The 21,549-nt window shown below is 42.2% G+C and overlaps 1 protein-coding gene and 1 long non-coding RNA gene across 8 annotated transcripts in view; one reads left to right on the top strand and one right to left on the bottom strand.

The window, feature by feature from the left end:
- Nucleotides 1–21,549, top strand: part of PDZD2 (PDZ domain containing 2) — a 364,618-nt gene that overhangs the window by 227,745 nt on the left and 115,324 nt on the right. The window lies entirely within an intron of this gene.
- On the bottom strand, nucleotides 14,421–16,559 carry LOC109267746 (uncharacterized). The gene is made up of 2 exons (XR_002080241.2): nucleotides 16,101–16,559; nucleotides 14,421–14,951 (listed from the first exon to the last, which is right to left on the bottom strand). It is a non-coding gene; the product is annotated as an uncharacterized LOC109267746 (long non-coding RNA).

Below are 21,549 nucleotides of genomic sequence, written 5' to 3' on the forward strand. Positions count from 1 at the left end.
CCCTGAACATGGAGTTCTCCTCAACCCAGCACAGTATTTCATTGTTAATGTCCTTTCTAATAAGGGAAGAAGAAAATCTGGTGACCTTGCTCATGTTTAACTTGTATCAAAACTGCAGGCCTGGATATGGAGCAATGAGTAAGTAAGTAGCTTATTGTCTACTGCAGAAACACAGAAGGGTTTCTTACAAGAAGATTGTAGTTTAAGAAGAAAAATAAAATGGCCAGTATTAATTTTTTTCTCTCCAAGACATTTCACTGTCTATGTCCTGTATTTGGAAATTGGATGCTGTCAGTGGAGAAGAATGGGGGTGGGGCCCAGTTTGACAGATGGAAACAAGTGAGGAAGTATGAAAATATGTATAGTATGGTGTCCCATGGGAGTTCGGGGCTGGAAAACAAGATGGCGGCAATGTACTTGACAAGTCGGCCTGTCAGAACTGGCAAGGGTGGGTCCTTTAATCTACCATGTGATCCAGGCAGCACCTTTGTCTGTATTTAGAAAAGAGTTTGGCTCTGAATTTAGAGATTAAGCAACCTGCTATTCCTGTATGCACTGGAATTTCAGACATAGTCAGAAACCTGATTTGCGTAAGTGCTGAAACTCAACCAGAAGCAGAGCACGCTGAGGCCTGGACTCCCCAAGCAAGGAGCAGTTAGGAATCACAGCACGTGAGGCGATTTATGAAGCTTGCCCAAGAGGGTGTGGTGCTGGGTGGCCAGATTTAATGGGGCACAGGCTCTGGGGTGAAGGGTCAGCTTTGGGTTCCCAGAAGGCCATGGTTAGAGGGTGAGTAACCTCTTCCTCTGCATGGGTTGGCTGTGTGTATCTAAGAGCTCTCGAACTACCTGGTGTCTCAAAGTAGCATGAAGGACCTTTTCAGTTCTGAGCCACGCGACCAAGTTGGCTCATAAAGAGACAGAGGCAGCCAAGCAGTCAAAATATGATCATGAGCTAAACTGGAGGATAAGCCACAAGCAGCCCTTCATCAGCCAACTCATTTATAGACTATTGGGAGGGCAAGTGTGTCAGCTCATAGCTGGAGTATCTGCCCCCCTCCCTTTGGCTATCTGAACAGGACTCGAATCTGACTTCTGTTCATCAACTTTTCCCTGATGGTGAATGGGATAAAAGACCAACTTAAATGTTTGCCTATGTGTACAAAAGTACATAAAATCTAGAAGAGAGAAATGGCCAAGCAAATAGAAGTTATGATTCTGAGTTAGCAAGGGAAGCTTGTGATCATGTCCATGAAAGGGAATTAATAATTTCACCTCTCAGTGGCTGGCAGGGGTCCCTTTTGTATAGCTTTGTGTCCCTCTTAAGAACTTCAGGAGGCAGTGCACCCTCTCAACTTCAAACATTGCCTGCCGTGGGGGTCAGGGGGTATAGCACAACATCCCTGTCACCTTGGATGTCCTGACTGGAGCTCTGCTGTTTCCTCAGTGGCCAGGGAAGAAGGTGGTAGCATCCTTCTTCACTCACATGATACCTGCTCTGCTTAGCAAAGGAGGGGGCGGAGTGTGTCCTACGAAGACATCTTCTGATGTCCTATTCTGCTGATTGGCCCTTTGCGTTATGTGACCGTGGTTTGTTAAATCTAGGTGTGCGTGGGCATGCACCCACACTACACTGTATTCCACAGATGGCCTCAGTCGGGCACAGGGTGAGCTCACACAGTCTCGCCTTAGATACAAGGTCCCTGGGCAGTAAGTAGGTCAAGACAGCAATTGACCTGGGACTCTAGATCTGCCTGCCTTTTTATGGTCTCTTCCTGAAGAAGCAATATAACTATATTTTACATACACCAGAGAAACTTGGCACTTAGGAGGGCCGAGAGTGATGCCTTTGGTAAAAGAGAAGCATTACTTTGTGTTTTTGGTAACTTTGAGGTCTGGAGGCTATCAGGTGTCTTAAAGCAAGACACTTGGGACTGTCTTCTTTGCCTTTCTAATTTCCACTCTAGTTTTCTTCCCAAATTAAAAGATGGAAACCAAGTTGGAAATTGGCAGAGTAGGGTGAGTCTGAGGATCAACCAGAGTGGTCCTTGAGAATCAGTTCAGTTCAAAAGCCTCTATTTCAGTGTGACGACTCAGACTGTGGGGGCAAAAAAACATTTGCACATTTCTTCCTTGAAGAGTAGATAGCTTTCTATTTCTACATTATATCTTCCCAAGCCTTGCCCTTTCAACAAAAGCTTAAACATTCTTACAGTCTCTCCTCCCTCCCCCTCCAAAAAAAAAGGGGGGGGGCAGCAGTGATCAATTTCACTTCCCACCCAAATAAGAACACACTTGGAAGTGCCCACGCCAGGGAGAAGTGGGAGGGAATTCAAAGGCACCATAGGTGACCTTCATTTTGAATGGCATGACTCTCTGGATTCATCATGGTACTCTTGATGGATAACAACCCTATACTCATACCTCTTGCTCTTGTTTCTGCCTCTTTAACAAAAGTGTTCTTTTCTCCTGCAGGCTGGTTCCATCAGCCAGAGGAGGGTCTGCCCTCCAAGGAACCATGCCTTGGCCTTAGCCAAATTCCACCTTAGCCTTCAACTTGCAACACTTTGACTAAAGTTCCCAGACCGCTGCCTGTGGGGTAGAGGGTTGACTGTTGGCAGTAAGCTGCTGGCTTTAGAAAACATCGCAGGTATTTTATTGTAGCAGATGCAAGACAGTTTTGGCAGGACAGCAGTAAAGACCCAGAGGGGGAAAACAGAAAATTGCCTCTAATCACTGCAGGGGAGAAGGTGGCAGAAATGAAGGCTGCAGTTTGGGTTTGGGAAGGTAAGTCCTTTGCACAATCCTTTTGACAGGCTAGAACTTGCCTGACTTCAGTTTCTCCCTCAAGTCAGTCAAAGAATGTTGAAGGAGAACTGAACGCTGCAGCTGAGAAGGTACCTAGGGGCATCTTGGTGGGTGAGGATTTTATGGAGGTCTCAGTGGCCCCATGAAACTTTGTGTGGTGGAAATTCTGCTGTTGGCATAATGCTGAGGCATTAGACATTCTTATGTCTATAACTAATTAGACATTCTTAATGCGTTTCTTATGGTAACAAAAATTCAACACTTCATCTTTAAGTGAGTAGAGTCAGTTATTTCAAACTTTCACTAGGAGAAGCATGAGTCATCTCTACAGTGTTCTGGTGGCTTAATTAATTACATTTGTTGCCGTTGGGATTTCAGGGTGGGGAGAGAATCTGCCCTCAGCTTTAGTCTTTTTATTCTTTATGCACTCCAGCAGCAACCTCTGGGTTACTCTAAAATCAAAGCAGTCTCAAAGCTAAGATCTCAAACCTTGCAAAGAATCACCTTTCTAGGCTCGATGACAGTGAATAATACGGTGCTAAATTTTAAAAACATTTTTTCTCTGATGCAATTTACTGTGATAGACTCTTATCCACAGATTGACCCTCAAATCTGTGAGGTTTCTTCTGCTCCCAGCCTATTTTCTTTCTTATAACCATCTCCTAGATTACCTGCCCCTGAACCAGGATAGGTGGAGAACTAGATAAAGGAAATTGCAGGGTGTTTGAAAAGCAAGGTTTAGCACTCTTTTCCAGATGAGCACACCTAGGTAAAGAAAAGCTAAGTGTGAGTGACTAGTGTGTGTGCGTGTGTCCAGGAGAAGGGCTGCAAACGGAAACGAATTCATGCCGTTCCCGTGCACCTGGAGACATGGCTATTTTTGAGCAGAAATCTTTATGTAAGACTGGGTCTCAGGTTTGTAGGTCTTTCTTCCTTTTGTAAACATGTGGCTCGAACATGCTCACATGATTTGTGTTTGTTAGAGAAATGCTTCATTGTGTAGTAGCGACTTTTCTGTGAGAGTTCAAACCAAGTGTCAGATGAATTCCCCCAAGGCTGATGTGTTCAGTTCCATTTTGCTTTCATGGCACTTCGGTTAGTATGAGGGGGAAATGGCCTGCAGAGCAGTGTAGACGCCTTGGATGTACAGTTTTGAAATTCAGAGACAAATCGATTTTGGCTTTTTCTGAAAATGGATCTTATTTTGAGAACCACAGTTGACATGGCTGTGGGAAGTGTTGCTTATTCTTGGCAAGAAAAGTACCCTGAAAAGGTGCTTACGATCCAAGAGAGAGAGAGCCTGCCCCAGGCTCTCTGGCAGAGCAGGGAGAATGTTTCAGAACTCAGTGTCAGTAATTTATATTAAATCCACATTTGTAGGGAAGTACCTATGCAGATGGAGACAGCAGCTTCCTACAAAATGGGATTGTTTTAGTTACTCTGTGCAATGGTATTCAGAATGTAGCCTGGCATGTCTGTTTCAGAAATATTTGGGACCCCAACCTAGAGGATTTGATCAGACTTACTTCTTAAACATCTAAGTGCTCATCTCTGTGGTAGGAACTTGCATCAAAGCCAGTGGACAGAAGCCAAAAAGGCAAATGCAGTCTCTATTGGAGAAGGAAGTGATTTGGCCAGCTTTGCTCAAACTAAGATCAGACAGTCAGACAGATATGGGGCACAACTTTTACCTCCTTTTGCATAAGATCCCTGAACATCTCTTATTCTTAACCTCGACTCTATTAATAAAGGGGGACTATGAACCTGGCAGGGAGGAAAATAAAATGTTTGTTGTCACTAAACTGTAGTTGAATTTAGTGTTTCCTTCAATAATTGATTTAGGATCGAAGTACTATAGTATTAGCAGTCCCCATGCCTGGCACCAGTAAAAATGGTGCATGTTATTTGTAGTAGATACCTTCCAATATTATGCACATTACAACTTTGAAAATATACCAGTTAATAAACTTGTTGCCAGATATTCTTATTTAATGTGTTAATAAAATGTGTTATGGTATACATTTAAAAACATTTAGGGTATTCTGTTTCACATAATTGGTTTTCTTTGTAATCCTAGATATTTTATACATTTAAAAATAGTGAGATTTTACCTGACAGCCAGAGAGGTCCATGGTATAAAAAAGAAAAAAAGAGAAAAGAAAAGAAAAAGACTGCCTATCTTAAAGACTACCATTTGATTTTTTTTCAAATTTTTATTTAATTTCTAGTTAACATATAGTGTAATATTGTTTTCAGAATTAGAATTTAGTAATTCATCACTTACATATAACACCCAGTGCTCAACACAAGCACCCTCCTTAATACTCATCACCCATTTACCCATCCCCCACCCACCTCCCTCCATCAACCCTCTCTTCTCTATCGTCAAGAGTCTCATAGTCTGTTTCCCTCTCTCCTTTTTCCTCCCTTCCCATATGTTCATCTGTTTTGTTTCTTAAATTCCATATATGAGTGAAATCATATGGTATTTGTCTTTCTCTGATTGACTTATTTTGCTTAGTATAATACACTCTAGCTCCATCCATGTCATTGCAAATGGCAAGATTTCATTCCTTTTGATGGCTGAATAATATTCCAATGTCTGTGTATCAGTATACACCTTTTTTATCCATGCATGAGTTGATGGACATTTGGGCTTTGGGCTGTTTCCATAGTTTGGCTATTGTTGATAATGCTGCTATAAACATTGGGGTACATGTACCCCTTCAAAGCTGTCTTTTTGTATCCTTTGGATAAATACCGAGTCGTACAATTGCTAGATCTTGGGTAGTTCTATTTTTAACTTTTTGAGGGACCTCCATACTGTTTCCAGAGTAGCTGCACCAGTTTGCATTCCCACCAACAATGCAAAAGAGATCCTCTTTCTCTGCATCCTCACCAGCATCTGTTGTTGCCTGAGTTGTTAATGTTAGCCATTCTGACAGGTGTGAGGTGGTATCTCATTGTGGTTTTGATTTGTATTTCCCTGATGATGAGTGATGTTGAGCATCCTTTCATGTGTCTGTTAACCGTCTGGATATGTTTTTTGAAAAAATGTCTACTCACACCATTTAATATTTAGATCTTTATTTACCAGGAGAAAAATACTAACTCAGGACAGTAGGGTGTGTTCCAACCTGTGAGTCACCTGGGGATAAAATGCAGATTCTTGTGCAGTGAGTCCAGGTGGAGCCTGACGTTTCTGCGTTTCTAACAAATTCACAGTAGCCAGGCTCTAGCCCACAGCAATTCACATAAAGGCCTGTGTTTTCCAAACTCACTTCTAATAATTTTAATCAATCTCCATTATAGATAATAGTTTAATTATTGTAATACTTGGTTATGGGAAGAGATGCCCCAGGACAGGGAAGGTGGGAGAATCTCAAAAGAAGACTTCACCTGCTTCCAAGGGTCCTGTGTTAGGTCTTCTGGAGCCTCAGAGTAGTTGCCAGGCTGGCGAGTGAATGCGGTGGAGGCTCAGGCCTGGGAAAGGCCATCAAGATAAAGGGCTCAGTAGCAGATGGGTGTCCCCCAATGGCTCTGTCGTGGGAATGCCTTGTCTGGGAAGCTGCTGCAGCTGCTGCTCCATGAGGGATCACTTCCTGAGCTCTGGGGCTGGTATGTGCCAGGCGAGCTGGGAAGAACATTGCCGCTGCCTGGGGAGGGCAGGGCGACCATCCGATCCCCATGTGTGCGTGGTGACCGTATGCTCTGCCCTGAGGAGCTCTGTGTCCTCTTTCCCCGAGGGTGATTTATTGATTAATGTGTAATTAAATGATGCAAGTGGTGTGTCTTTGTAAGATTTTCAGGGATGTTTGCGAATTAGGGAAAGGTACTTTGGCAGAGTATGGCGGGGGGAAAAAGTCACTGTGCCTCCACAGCCCAAGCAAGTTTCTTCAATAATCTCAGATCCCCCAGTCCTGACCTGCTACCTCCTAAAGGTGCTACAGACCTTGGCCCAAACCACTTATGTCATGTGGCCTGCTGGTGGCCTCATAGAGTGGCCACAGAGATCTGGGAATCCAATTTTGTCCATCTACCAGAGGTTATCAACTGCCTGGAGACTGACTTATGCTAATCAAACTCCCAGGAGATTGGCATCCCAAACCCAGTCTATTAACTCCTAGTGAAGAAAGGATCCTTCCGGTCACCAGTTACTGCCATCTTCTTTGTCATCTGTTTCTGCCATTTTAGCCCTATCTTCCCAGGAGAGAGGTAATTGAGCCAAGGACATAATATGGAATAAGTCTTAAGGAATATTCCACGGACCTACATTCTGTGTTCTCTCTCATGTCTAAGGCTGAATAATCACAAGATAGTCTCTTAGTCTTTGGGCTCGCCTTGACTAGATTCCCTTATGTCCCCTTCTCCCTGACCTGGTCCCCTGCAGTGACCCACCTCAGCTTCCACACTTCCAGGCCCTGCCTACCTGAGACCACCTCTGCTCCCCTGGGATAGGGGTCATCTCTGAGGAAGGATGTGTGTGTGGTTGTGGCAGGTGGGACAGCACAGTGCAAGGCCATTACAAGGTGACTCTTACTATCTCTACTCTCTGTTTTTCTTTTAATTCTTTCTTACTGTTTCTACTTCCGGGGCCAATTCCCTGTACCCTCAAGAGTGGCAATCCCAGCCTTGAGGAGACACAGATGACACCTCATGACCAGGAGACTGCTCCATGAAAAACGTGTTGCTTTATTACCCATCTATGGAAGAAGACTCCCTATTTACCATCAGTGCCCTCGTTCCTAAAAGCCAGCCGTTGACTCTGGCTGTGTCACAAGAGGCATTTGATAAGATACAGATTGCCATGCCCCAACCTCCATTCTCAGTGAGGGTCTAGAGTTATATTTGTAAAAGGAGTAAAGGAATTCCTCACACGTTGGTCACCTGTTTCAGAATGTTTTTGCATCACTGCTGTCCTGTCACCAGTGGGTAATGGGGATTGGGGATCTCTTTTATTTCTTCTGTGTGCTGCTTGTCTTTGCTTAAATCTTGTATGTAATGAACATGTGTCATCTTACAAAGCTGTCTCTTTTTTTCTTCTTCGGATAAAAGTCTCCCCAGATTATTCTTCTGATCAGCTGTGTTTGAAACCACTGCTGTAGACCTGTTGTCCCAGACCCAGAGCCCTCACTTTATGGATGAGAACATGGAGGCTTTGTGCGTAAACTGGCTGACTAATATGGGGGGAGGGGTACCATGAAGGTTAAGTATGTAGACCATGCCCAATGCAGACTCCGTGCTCCTTGACCAGAGCCACTTATTTTAAGTCTCAGGGGCCTTAGTTCTGGGGTGTCTTCATAGAGCAACAAAAATCTAATGCCCACATGTGTGAAGTGCAGACCACATTTCACCCAAATAATAGTGCCGAAGCTCTGGCACGAAAATGTCCGTGACATCAGCCATCCTGCTGCTTCCACAGCTGACAGATTGAGGCCCCCAGAATGCCCAGGGGGCCCCACCTCTTCACTAGATCACTTCAACCTCCAATGCCTCAACTTCTCCATCTGTAAGATGAGCATAATTCTGTTTGCACTTTCTCCTATACAAACTTATTGGGCAAATCAAATAAAACAGTGTATGGAAGGACTTTGGGAGAAAAAGCACAAAGCATTATATAATCTTAAGGTGGTCTCTTCATCACCAATATTATTGTATTACCCTCAAAGACTTTACCTTTCTGCTGAGTGGCTCCAAATAGAATCACTATGGGTAGAAGAAATACTTTATTCTATCATAACACAATGAAAGGCTTACTTTGGGCAGCAGGGGTAGGGTAGAGATGGGGGGAGTCGGGATTCCCATAGAAATATATCACTTCTAAATTTCCTGACTAAAGTAGCTCTAATGGCCCATTAGAAAATCATTTCACACCCTCTGCCCTTCAGTGGCCACTTTTCAGTGCCAGGAATTGTTTGGGTGAACAAGTTGGTACATGTAAGTCACAGGATGTTTTTCTGTCTGCTCAAAGGCAGGGATTGTCTTTCCTGCCTCTCCTGCTGCTCTGGGTAGTGAAAATGCTTCAGGATTTGTCATTTTGAGAATGGCAGGGTTTTTGACCTTGTGTTCCAGACTAGATTAAAAACCAGACAGATTTTAGTATCTGTAAAAATGTCTGCAATGGTTCCAACAGAGAGAGATCTCTAGAATGGATTAAGCTTTACTTTTCTTCCCAAGAAATAACACTGCTTGAGAATGAGGGAACTCAGTGTGTGGTAAGTTAACCTTAGTGATATTAAGCACCAACTATGTCTCTCTAGAGTTGCCGAAGGGAAACTTATGGACTTGGGAGAGATAAAGTATAAAGACAATGAAAATTGAAATAAAATTATTTGAAAGAAATTAATTCTAATGAAAGGAGTATGTGAACTAATGACATGACATGGATGGCATGTGCTTACTAGAGGACGCTTCCACTTCTGAAATTTAACTTTATGAAAAATCCTAGGTTGGAATGGAAAGGAAAGAGTTCATGAAAGAAGGCATTCTCTCTCTCTCTTTTTTTTTTTAAGTTTATTTATTTTGACAGGGAGAGAGAGAGAAAATGGGAGAGGGGTAGACACAGAGGGAGGGAGGGAGGGAGGGAGGGAGAGAGAGAAAGAAAAAGAGAGAGAGAGAGAGAGAGAGAGAGAGAGAGAGAGAGAATGAGAATATCCCAGGCAGGCTCTGCACTGGCAGCACAGAGCCCGATGCAGGGCTCAAACCCACGAACCACGACTTGAGCCGAAATCAAGAGTCAGATGCTCAACCAACTGAGCCACCCAGGTGCCCTGAGAGAAGCCATTCTTAAATTGACCTTGATGCGTAAGTAGGATCTGTACAGGCAGAGAGAATGAAAGTGCCTTCCCAGGAGTGAAAGAGTAAAGTTTGACGGAGGGGGGGCACAGGGTTTTGTGGGTTTGGGGGAGAAGTTATGTGCTAATAAGAAGACTGGGAGGTGAGATTCACCCTGTAGACACTTGTAGATTGATCAGATTTGGCCTGAGACAGAGGAGATTGAAAATACTTTAGACAACCAGACAAATTATTTAATGGTTCATATCACTCTCATTTGCTTAGAAACCCAAACGCCAGACTTCTGAGAATCTTCTTTCGAATTACCTGCAAAACTTTAGGGGGGGAAATGTGATGGCTTCTGCTCTACCACCCCCCAGCCCTGATTTAGTATTTCAGAACCTTGGAAACAATTAGGGGTAGTGGTAAAGGTAGAGATCCTAATTACTTTTAAGCTCTCCAGTGCAACCAATATTAGGGGCCATGTAGCTTTTAAAGAATTTCATCCTCATATATGATATAAGGATAATGTAAAATACCTCTTAAGTACCCCCTTCCCCAATTTATGTGATCCTATTAGAGTTTTGAAGTTACAAGTAATAGAAACCAATTCTGGCTCATTTAGGTAGAAAAGAAATTTAGTGACAGAATGTTGGGTAGCTTACAGAAGCCAACAGAAGTGTTGAGGTCTGGGCTCAAGAGAATGGGCAAGAACCAAGTAGCCAAGAACACACCCAAGGTCATGGCACAGGAACAGTCTGCTTAGGACACCACCACTGCCACCACCATGGTTACTGGACTCCCGTGACTAGCCTTTATCTGTCCCTGTGTCCTATCACGTCCTCATGATCCAGAGTGCCAAGCAAGAGCCTCCTGGGCGCCAAATGTAAGTCATGTGCCTGTGGACTGGTTCATGGGTATGGGGACAGATAATTAATGTCCCGTCCCCGCCACCCCTCATGTAATGGAAGCGTCTCCAAATCCAAAAGCTGATCAAATGTCAGGCAGATAGCTCCCTGACCAATGCAGGAAAAACGAACTAGAGAGTTTGTCTCCTCCTTCGTCATCTTTCCATGTGTCCACATTCTTTCCTTTCCCTTCCTTTCCTCTCCTCCTTCACTGCCTTTCCCAGATGTCCCATTCTTTCTTGGGCGTGGCATACCTGGTAAACCACCAAGCTCAGTGTGATTGGCTTACTGCTGGTCCTCTCTCTTTATGGAAGTCCTCCCACCCAGCCCACCACCAAATCCAAAACCCTACCTGCAGCTTCCCTGCCTCTGAAGGCAGCCACTCCATCATGGGATTATAAAGCCAAATATCTTTCATCCTTTATCTTTTTCTCATGGGTCCTAATCCTATAACCCGTGTCACCTTGAGTGGTTTATCCCTTTTTTCATATAGCCATTCAGATAGTTGTATATAAAACCATTCTATCCCTCCTACACCCTGGCCCCCGCCTCTGCATTATCCTCTGCAGGATAAGTATCCTTAGTCCCTTCAGCTGCTCATCATAAGACAGGATTGCCATTTTTAAATGTTAATGCCTAAACTGAATCAAACTCTCTATGTGCAGTCTTATCTAGAAAAGGATTATCACCTTTTGATGCAGACAGTATACTTCTCTTAATGCCAATATTGAAAATGCAAATATTGAAATGCCTTTAGTTGGTCTGTTATAAGACTAAGTTGACTGTCGATGAAAACCCATAGATTTGGATTGAAGCTATGTGGTACTTGTTTAAAGTATCCTGTGGGATCAGATTCTAACCCAGGAGCCTGAGACCACCATCCTGGCACCAGCATTTAATACAGTTAACCTGATTCACTTGAGAGAACTTCCACATTGCTCTGTGGAAGGACTGAGAAGGTGAGTTTCAGATGCTGCAAACGAAGAGCACAAATCAGCAAGACCCAGTATCGTACATCGTCCATTAGGTGGATCCTTCCCCTACAGAAGTAAATAAGTTGCTAATAGCTATTGATGGACGGAAGATGGTATCAGAAGACAGTTTGGCTTGCAAGAGTATTCTTCTTTATTATTATTAAGTTTATTGAGATAGAATTTGCTTACACTCTTTAGCATGATGAATTTTACCCAATTCCTAAAGGATTAGATGGAATGTACTTAAAGTACAAAATTGAGACATTATGCTAAAACATAAGAAAGAAACTGGAGGAAGACCTTTCCAGTTGTACCATTCTATAAATTATGACCAACATGAGTCATGTAAATTACCACCTCAGTCAGGAGGAGAACCATTCCATCACCCTGAAAAGTGTCCCCCTGTGGTCAAACCCTCCCCTCCCCCCATAGCTTCTGGCAACCGCTGATATGTTCGCTGTCCCTGTTGTTTTGCCTTTTCCAGGATGTTATATAAATGGAATCCTACATTAAGTCTTAATTAAGCTACTTAAGTAGCCATTTAAGTCTTTCACTTAGGATAATAATGCATTTGAAGTTCATCCATGCTGTTAAATGTATCAATAGCTCTTCCTTTTCATTGCTGAGTAGCATTCCCTTGTACAGATGTGTCAATCTATGATGCATCTATTCACTCCTTGAATGTGTTAAGTCAGAAAAAGATCTGTGTAACATCTCATGAAAGAGAGGTTTTGTGCCCCTTCTCTCTTAGTCAAATGCAGCCTATCGGACAGAGAAATCGTTGCTCTTGCATGTGATCTCTGCCCTTCAGTCATGCTGGATTATTATCTTTATAATATCTCCTGAAGCATAGGAAAAAAAAAAAAAAGAAAAGTAGACTAGACAGAGTATGTTTTCTTTTTCTTTGCCCGCAAGCATCAGCACAAGATTTTTGTCTATTTTAAATACAGATCTTATTTCTAGCTCTTATTACTCTTTGAAACAAGTTTAAACCCTTCTTATTTGTTTGTTTTTGTTTGTTTTTCTTTTTAAGGAAAAATATGCTCCACCTTCTCTAAAGGAAATCCATCAGTGTTTTAATATTATGACTTTTTAATTGAATTTTAATTATTATATAAATAGGGATGCCAGAATTAAAATATATCTTTTAAAGTAGTGTTTTTAGTTTAAAATTGGACTTGTTCCACTAAATGTCTATGGTAATAATTTTGAGATATCTCTGCCAGGAGATATAGTATATCATAAAAACTGCACTCTAAAATTCAGGTTAGAATGGAGAAGGGAGAGGGTGATTTGAAATAATTATGTGATGGGAATGTCTGAATTTGTAACCTCTATATACCTTTGATTTATAATTTGGTAAAAATAACTTTTAAAGAAAACCTTCTTGGATTTCATAACCTCAGTTGAAAACTTGTGGGATGCTGATTACAGCATGGAGATTTATTCTAAAGATTCTAAGCTAAGGCTGAGTATGGTGAATTTGTTTGCTTTTTAATGGGGGCAATCTTAACTTTTTGCATCCTTAACTAAACAATTGTTCACATTATGTATCTATAATCACAGTTCTTGTACCTACAGCTCTACAGACAGTCCTTTAAGGATATTAGATCCTGCTGTCTTCCTTTCCTATCTGTAACTAAATGCAATTTCCATCAAAATTTGAAAAGAATTATTTTGGAACTTGAACAGATGAACTGGAACTCATCTGGAAGAGGGAAAAGCAAGTGATAGCTAAGAAATTTTTGGAAAAATAAGAACAATGAGGAAGGATGTGGGCTCCCTCACCAGAAAGCAAACTATACTTTAAAACTATAGTAATTCAAATAGTGTGGCACAGGAATTACCAAACAGACCAGGTGAACAAAGGAAGGAATCCCAAATAGGCCCATAAATATCAGGAAATTTGGTGTATGAAAAGGAGAGACTTTAAAAATGGAAGAAAAATTATGGTCTGCCTAGCGGATTTTATTGCAATAATTAGCTGAAACTTTTTATGGGAGACTGTGAGGTTAAGTCCTGCCTTAAAATAGATGACTAAATTCCAGATGGGATAAAAAGCTAAACATAAAAATGAAATCTGTGAAGGTATTAGAAGAAAAACAGAATATTATCTAGGGTGGGGAAGCCTCTTAAGTAAGACCATAAATGCAGGAAGTTACAAAGGAGAAGATACACGAAACTTATGGATGAGATAAAAGTCAAAGGTTATAGGAATGGTTTTGAGGATGATATGAAGGAGTGACTTTCACATCTCACTAACATCCCCACCATATGAGTTTTTGCAAGAATTTATTCACAAATCACAGAAGTTTCTCAATGTGCTTACTACAGTGTGTAGACCATGGCACATGCATATAAATTATAGAGCTATTACTATTTCTAAACCCCTTTCCTCACTTACAGTGATTCATGTTTCAAAAATGTGGCTCCATGTTTAAATACATTTTTGTAAAATTCTCATATGTTTTGAAAATCATTGCCTTGTTGTTGATACTCTGAATGCTGTTTTCTACCACTCTCATTACTTCTCAGTGCTGAGGATAAAGGATTCAGTTCTATTATTATATGCATGACTGTTGGCTTGCAGTATGCTTGGGAATACACTACATTCTAGGGGAGGACATGGGAGAGACAGGGACAAGCGGATGTAAAAGAGGGACGCCTGAGTGTCTCAGTCAGTTAAGCATCTGACTGTTGATTTCAACTCAGGTCCTGATCTCACAGGTTGGGGGATCAAGTTCCACATTGGGTTCTGTGCTGACAGCATGGAGTCTGCTTAGGATTCTCTCCTTCCCTCTCTCTCTGCCCCTCCCCTGCTCATGCTCTCAAAATAAATTAGTAAACTTACAAAATAATTAAGAAAAAAAAAAAGGTTGCAAAAGAGCCATGAACCTGTTATAGGGTGCACACGGTCTTGTTGATCAACATGACAAGCACATAAAAACAACCAAGGAGCAATTTGAGGAAGTTTAATCCTCAAATGCCAAGTTGAATGTAATCAGCCCAAGGCTGGGCACTGGAGGTGTCTAAGTGTTCTGTGGAACTTCCAAAGGGGACCACCTCTTGAGGAGTTGGGAAGAGATGAATCGAGGAGCCCAGCAGTGGTAGATAGACATTTCTGAAAATTTTCCTTGTCCTCTTGCTTTTTTGAAACAGGCGTTTTTCTAGCTGAGCCTATACTCTGAGTTTGGGGTGGTTCAATGTGACACTCTAGAATGCTAGGTTAGGAAGTTGAGTTGCTTGCAGGGGCTGCAGTAGAATCAACTTTCTCTGAGCAAGTGGGACTGGTATCCACTTCCCCAGCATTTTCAACTTCGTCACGTGGGTTCTGATTCTTCCCCTTCTCCAATGGCGATTTTTATATGTGGTTAGTTGACTTGTCTACATATGTAGCCCGGTGGGCTTGGATGTAGTCATTGTGAACATTTTTCAGGTATTGCTAAATATCATTTAATTCTCTTAGCAATCCATTTCAGATGAGGAAACTGAGGAAAAAATAAATAATTCACTTTAAAGTCCTACAACTGGCAAGTGACAAAGTCTGGATTCCAACCTAGGACTGCCAGGCTCCAAAACCTGCATTCTATCCAATGGGCTGCTAGGTCTAACTCAGCCCGTGCCCCAGTGAGCATCACATCCTCCCCGTGGCACAGGGAGAATTCTGGAAGATCTTCCCGGCTAGAGTCCAGCCGGTTCCAAACACAGCAACTTTACCATCTCTTTCCCTCTGTACAGAAGGAGGAAGGTGCTCCGGACCAGGAGTCCAGATGGGCTCCGTGAAGCTCCATCATCATTATTCCTGAATTTTAGCACTTATGGACTGGTGACAGCCACATATTCTTTACCCACCTCACAAGTTTGTAGTGGTCGGATAGTCATGATGATAGTACTACTACTGACTTTCATAAGACGTAGAGTTACACCAAAGTAAGGCAGTAGTGATAATAGTGTGTAATGTGTAACCCCAGGGGCTCTGATTAGTCTTTTATCCCTCCACTGATACACTTTGCCTGACACTATTCTCTTGACCTTTCCTCCCACTCTCTCCTACCTGAAGGCTATGAGTAGCAAATCCAAACTTTACTGTATAAGGAATGGAAAACAGACCTGTTAGGTGAAGGCACCCATTAGAAATGCGGGCCTGTCTTAAAGAAGCTATGGCTGGGGACTCCTCCCCTTCGCAAGAACTTCTAGGTGAGGTCTGAGCAATGCAAATGACTGAAGTCTTTAATTCTGTTATGTAACATGTGCTGTCCATGCTTGGCTGACAAGATGGCAGCCCGTTGCTACTGCTACAGGAAAAGGAAGGAACTACTGCCGGGTTAAAACACGTGTTCTGATGACCTGTCAGATGGCGTAGGGGAAAGGACAAAGAGGAAACCGAGACTCTCCCAAAGTTTAGGGCCCTTTAGAAACCTGTGTGAAACATGGATAGTACACATTGACATCTTTATTGGGTTTGTTTGCTTTTTAAATACCCTCTGACGCATGTTTAGTGAGGAGAGAAGCTGATAGGACATATAATGCCTGTTGGCCCTGAGCCAGGGGGAAATCACCACTCAGTGGTTTGAGCTCTCTGAAACTCACCGTACCACAAGACCACACCCTCGGGCAGGAGGTCACACATTACAAACCTGTGACGGGGAAGTTACCAAGAATTGGCAAAGGTGTTCCAGAGGTCCTGTTGTTAAAGGTGATCATGGAGTCAACTTCAGTTGTCTTGCTAAAAATCAAAAAATAAAATAATTGCTTAAACATTTTCCCCTCTGAAATTATTTAAGAATCTCAGAGCAGATACTGAATGGGAAAATAGTTGGTGTTTCTGTGACTCAGTTAGCCACATGACTTCATCTCGTGGATGATCAGCTCTAGCCATCCTAGTGCTTTTGTCCGTTGTATAGTCCTAAATCATTTCCCTTGCTTGGCAATATCTTTGTTGCTATGCCTTTAAAAAGTCGTGAAAGACAGGGCACCTGGATGGTTCAGTCAGTTGAGGATCCAACTTTGGCTCAGGTCACGATCTCGTGGTTTGTAAGTTCGAGCCCCACATTGGGCTCCATCGCTGGCACCTTGGAGCCTGCAGCCTGCTTCTGATTCTGTGTCTCCCTCTCTCTCTGCCCCTCCCCCACTCACGCTTTGTCTCTCTCTCTCAAAAATAAACATGAAAAAATTTTTAAAAAAAATTAATGAGGAACATACAGTGATGGTTCTCCTAAAGATGATCTTCACCAGATCTTAGGTGCCATTAGTCTGATCAAAATGTATACATAACATCTGTCTCTTGTTCTAGTCAATGTTGCTGCTGTTTATTGGAGTAAAGACTATTTACCCCGCAATGTATTGTGTGAGAAGAAATGATTATAAGTTGCAGCTGGAAATCTCTGTCATTCCTTTTCATCTAAATACAAAACATAATGATTTTTAAAATAAACCAGGACATTTTATACAATCCAAATGCAAAAATTCTAAATATTCAAGAATTAAAACAGCAGGGTAATGTTTTTCCTGTTATTGATGCCATAAGTATCACATAGGTAATTTTTCCCTGTATTTTTAAAACACATATTTTAAATATTTTTCAGTGATATATAGTATTTAAATTTGAGTCAATAGATCATCTTTGTTCTTACGGATTAATCTGAAGTAAATGAAACAGCATGCATTACTTGGGAAACAGGGAAATACATCTTGATATTTTGAAAGATTGTACTAAAAGGGGCTTTAAGTCACTTCAATAGCATATCTAATATATGTATTTAAAATCTTGTGGTTATATAACCATGAAAAACATGATGAAGCTATCTTAAGCAGGTCTTAGAGGCTTTACAAGACTGCATCTTACTGTGAAAGAAGTTCAAGAGTCATAGTCATGGAAAAGCTGAAAGGCTTGGGGTGAGGCTGTATTCATTTTCTCTGATGTAAGAAAGTACCACAAACGCAATGGCTTCCAGCAGCAGAAACGTCTTTTCTCATGGTTCTGGAGGTTAGCAGTCCAAAATCAAGTTGTCAACAGAGATGTTTCCTCCCAGAGACTCTGAGGAAAGAAATGTCTCGGTCTGTCAGCCTTCATCTCTGCAGGAAATCCCGGGCATTTCTTGGCCTATAGATGTATCACACCAGTCTCCACCTCCAGCTACATACCACCACCTTCTCTGGGTCTCTGTGTGTTCTTTTCTGTCTCTTATAAGGACACTTTCTTTGGATTCAGAGTCCACCCCGATACAGTGTAATCCTTAAGTAATTACATGTGCAATGCAGAGGCCCTCTTTCCGTGTAACACCACATTCTGAGGCTCTAGGTAGGCGTGTATGGAGGTGCGGGGGGAGCCATTCAACCCAGAAGCTTTCCACTAGGACATCTCCAGTGTGAGCGGAATTAGAATTCACGGTCAAATTCCAACCCAGAGCCTTGAACGTGATCTTAATTTCTGCCTGGACCTTCTCTCCTCATTCCAGACCCCATGCTTTAGCCTCCTCTCAGCCTAGCTAACTTCTGCTGGACCTCAGACCCCTGGTTCTTCCTGAAGGAAACCTTTCATGTTCATATCCATCCCCAAAGCAGGCCAGGCCCTCTTTTAGAAGTTTCTGAAGTAACCTGTGCTTCTGTTAGAACATTCTTCATATAATTAATATTATTTTAAAATTTATAGAATATAAATTCATATTATATGTTTTTATTTTACATATCAATATTTTTAAATATTTACCTAGTAGCTAATAAATTTTATTAAGATCTATTAATTTTTATCTTACTGTTTTGTTATATAAAATTTTATTTCTGTGATAATATAGTATAATTTATAATATAAATGTTATGTTAAAAATATAACCTGATGGGGCGCCTGGGTGGCTCAGTCGGTTGAGCGTCTGACTTCAGCTCAGGTCACGATCTCACGGTTCGTGAGTTCGAGCCCCGCGTCAGGCTCTGGGCTGATGGCTCGGAGCCTGGAGCCTGCTTCCGATTCTGTGTCTCCCTCTCTCTCTGCCCCTCCCCCATTCATGCTCTGTCTCTCTCTGTCTCAAAAATAAACATTAAAAAAAAAATTAAAAAGAAAATATAACCTGTTACATTATGTCAATTATGTCAATGATATATAATGTCAATATAACAATATATATTAATATATATAATATATAACAATGATATATAATGTCAATATAATGTTAACAATAATATTGACATAATATAATTCATAATATACTATAATAATTATAGAGTTAATTAGAAAATTGACACATTAACTTGTAACATTAATTATAGGTTCACTGTGAAATCTATGAGGGCAGAAGTCAACTACCTTATTCTATTCTTTGTCAGCACTGAGCCAGCATGCCTGCTCTGCATATTTTGAGCCTTATTCTCTGCATATCATCTCCTTACTTTTCAGAGAAAATCTTCCTTGGCACGACTGAGTCTCTTGTGTCTGCTAGTAAATGCCTCATGGGAAGCCCCTTTTGGGGGCTGGGGGAGTAGTTGTGTGTTTTTTTGGTCTTCACCTCCACATTCATTCATGGAAGCTGGGGAGTGATTTATGGTTGGATTCGGTGTTATCAGAGAGGTGTCTTTGTCTTGTCTTGAAATCCAAGGCAGGGCGTTTTAAATACAACTTCATTAATTGGCCCTGTTGAGATTTAAGAAAAGAATGAAATCTGAAAACCCACTTTTCTTACTTGTTCTTTCTCTAAGTTTCTTTTTGTCTTGTTTTCCTTGTATTCCTCACCTCTGCCCTAGAGAGAAAGAATTGGGACATCTAAACTTTAAAAACCAGACTTTTAAAAAATGTTTATATTTATTTTGGGAGAGAGTGCATGTACACGGTGGGGGTGGGGAAGCAGGGCAGGAAGTACAGAGAGAAAGGGAGAGAGAGAGAATCCCTAAGCAGCCTCCGTGCTGACGGGCTCCATCCCATGACCACAAGATCAGGACCTGAGCCAATACCAAGAGTCAGACACTTCACCCACTGAGCCACCAGGAGCTCCCGGACATTTTCCTTAGACCGGAACTGTAGACTCTGATGTGGAACTTAAGCCACTTGAAAGAGTCTGTGAGAGGCCCCTTTGGACTTTGCCTCATATTTACATTTATGTCTTGAAGATATTTCTAGTGAAATTGGGCCTTATAAGCTTTGTGCCTGATAATGTAAAGATTTCTCCTTTTCAGTTCTTGAAGAAACAGCAGTATTGAAATTTGCCACCCATCTGCTTTGTCCAACAAAGCTTTTCACTCTCTTAAGTCATCTAAGAGATCATGTCCTTTTGCCCGAAGCCAAAGTACCAGGAAGGGCCCTTCTGAGAACAGGTGATGCCGATATGTCCATCCTTTGAGAAGTTGAACAGGGAAAGTAACCACCTCTCATCTTGATGTTCTCAGTACACCATAAAAGCAAATTTTAAAAGACTGCAGTTAAGTCTCTTTAGAAGGAAATCTCTGAAGAGAACTCAGGATGCAAGGTGTTAACAGCAAAAAAAAAACCCCTCCTAGTTATTGAGAGTTGCTGTATTTTCTGAAATACGGTGTCCTGGGTCTTTCCCAGAGCCCACGTGGAGCATATGGGTGCCCTGACCCCTGATCACTGCTGTCCTCATAAAGGTCCAATCTCTGTGAAAAGTGGGTGTGGTTTGGTCCCCAGTTTGGGAAGCCAGAACAAGCTAAGATACCCCTTTATCTGTGAGAAATACTTGAGTCTAAATGGACCAGTGCCACAGTGGAAAACTCTCATATTTTCTTCCCCCAGAGATTCAAGAAGGTCCTCTGGTCAATGCTTTTGTTTCCCTCACTTCCAGACTCTTTCAGACCACACTTCCTGGTGTGCAATTCAAGAAATAACTTTTTGGGGTATTTGTTTTTCCAGGCGGCCCATGGCTCTGATTTTGTTTTTGGATGTTTTCTGTTTGCTCGAGGTTGGAGGGTTCCAAGTTTAGCATGTGCTGTCTGCCAGCTATTTCCTGTTGAGAACACTTGGTAACAAAGTGAGCTGCTGATATTCTAAAACATGCTTGTGACTCAAATACCCACACCTGTGTGCACCTCTCACAAAAGTAGAGATGCTGGCTGTTCATGCTGGGAGTGTTTTCCCCTAGAGTTGAAATCATGTATCTACAGAGACCCTCTCTAGACATTTAAAAAATATCATAATGTTTGACTGTCTAATGGCATTGTAATATGTTGAAACGTTTAATATTAAAACAACTGGGCTTTTGAAATCCCTGCCTCAGAAAAGTAAAAGATGCCCTTTTAAAGGAGGCAACTGAACCAAAAGGGAGAGTTGTTGTCCAGTTATCTGTGACAAATGGCAGAAAGGTAGGTCAGAGAGAGAGGATGCTGAGAGAGGGGCAGCGTTTCTGCTCGTGCACACATGCATCTGATTTAATCGTGGCAGTTGCCCGTGTCAGCGGCCCACATATTTTGCAGAGTTTCAGGCGTCAGCCCATCTCACAGCGTGGTTGGTTGGGATAAGCAACCTCCCAGGCTCCACCCTGAGTCCTGGGTCAGTTCCGGGACCTCTGGGACCATCCTCGGGGTTCAGGTCAGGCCAGAGAGCTTGCAATTTCTCCGGGAGTTGGAGGCTGACCCCAGCCAGATGGACATGGAAGCAAAACAAGAGGCCACCCTTGGTCTGTGTTTTGAAAGACATGTGCCTTTCTCTCTCTGGCAGAGAATATGGCCTGCAATTGGCCACAGTCCATGCTGATTGCCTATATGAGCCTGATCCCCCACAGCACACACACACCCCTTCTTCTCCGTGGAACCACATAGTCCACGAGACCCCCAGAACGCCTGTCTGTGAGGGTCACCTGGGTGGCTCAGTTGGTTAAGTGTCTGACTCTTGATTTCGGTTCATGTCATGATCTCACGGTTCGTGAGATCGAGCCCCAAGGCAGGCTCTGCGCTGACAGCACGGAGCCTGCATGGGATTCTCTCTCTCCTTTTTTCTCTGCCCCTCCCCACTTCGTGTGCTCTCTCTCTCTCAAATACACTTTTAAAAAAAATGCCTCTCTGTGAGGGCTCTGTGTCTAACACATGTTTGCTCTACCTTTTCAGATCTTTGGTTTTAGAATAATTTCTGACTCTGCCTATCTTTGT

Source organism: Panthera pardus, unplaced genomic scaffold, assembly GCF_024362965.1.
Source record: "Panthera pardus isolate Hobbes unplaced genomic scaffold, ASM2436296v1 HiC_scaffold_2, whole genome shotgun sequence".
NCBI classification, from domain to species: Eukaryota; Metazoa; Chordata; class Mammalia; order Carnivora; family Felidae; genus Panthera; species Panthera pardus.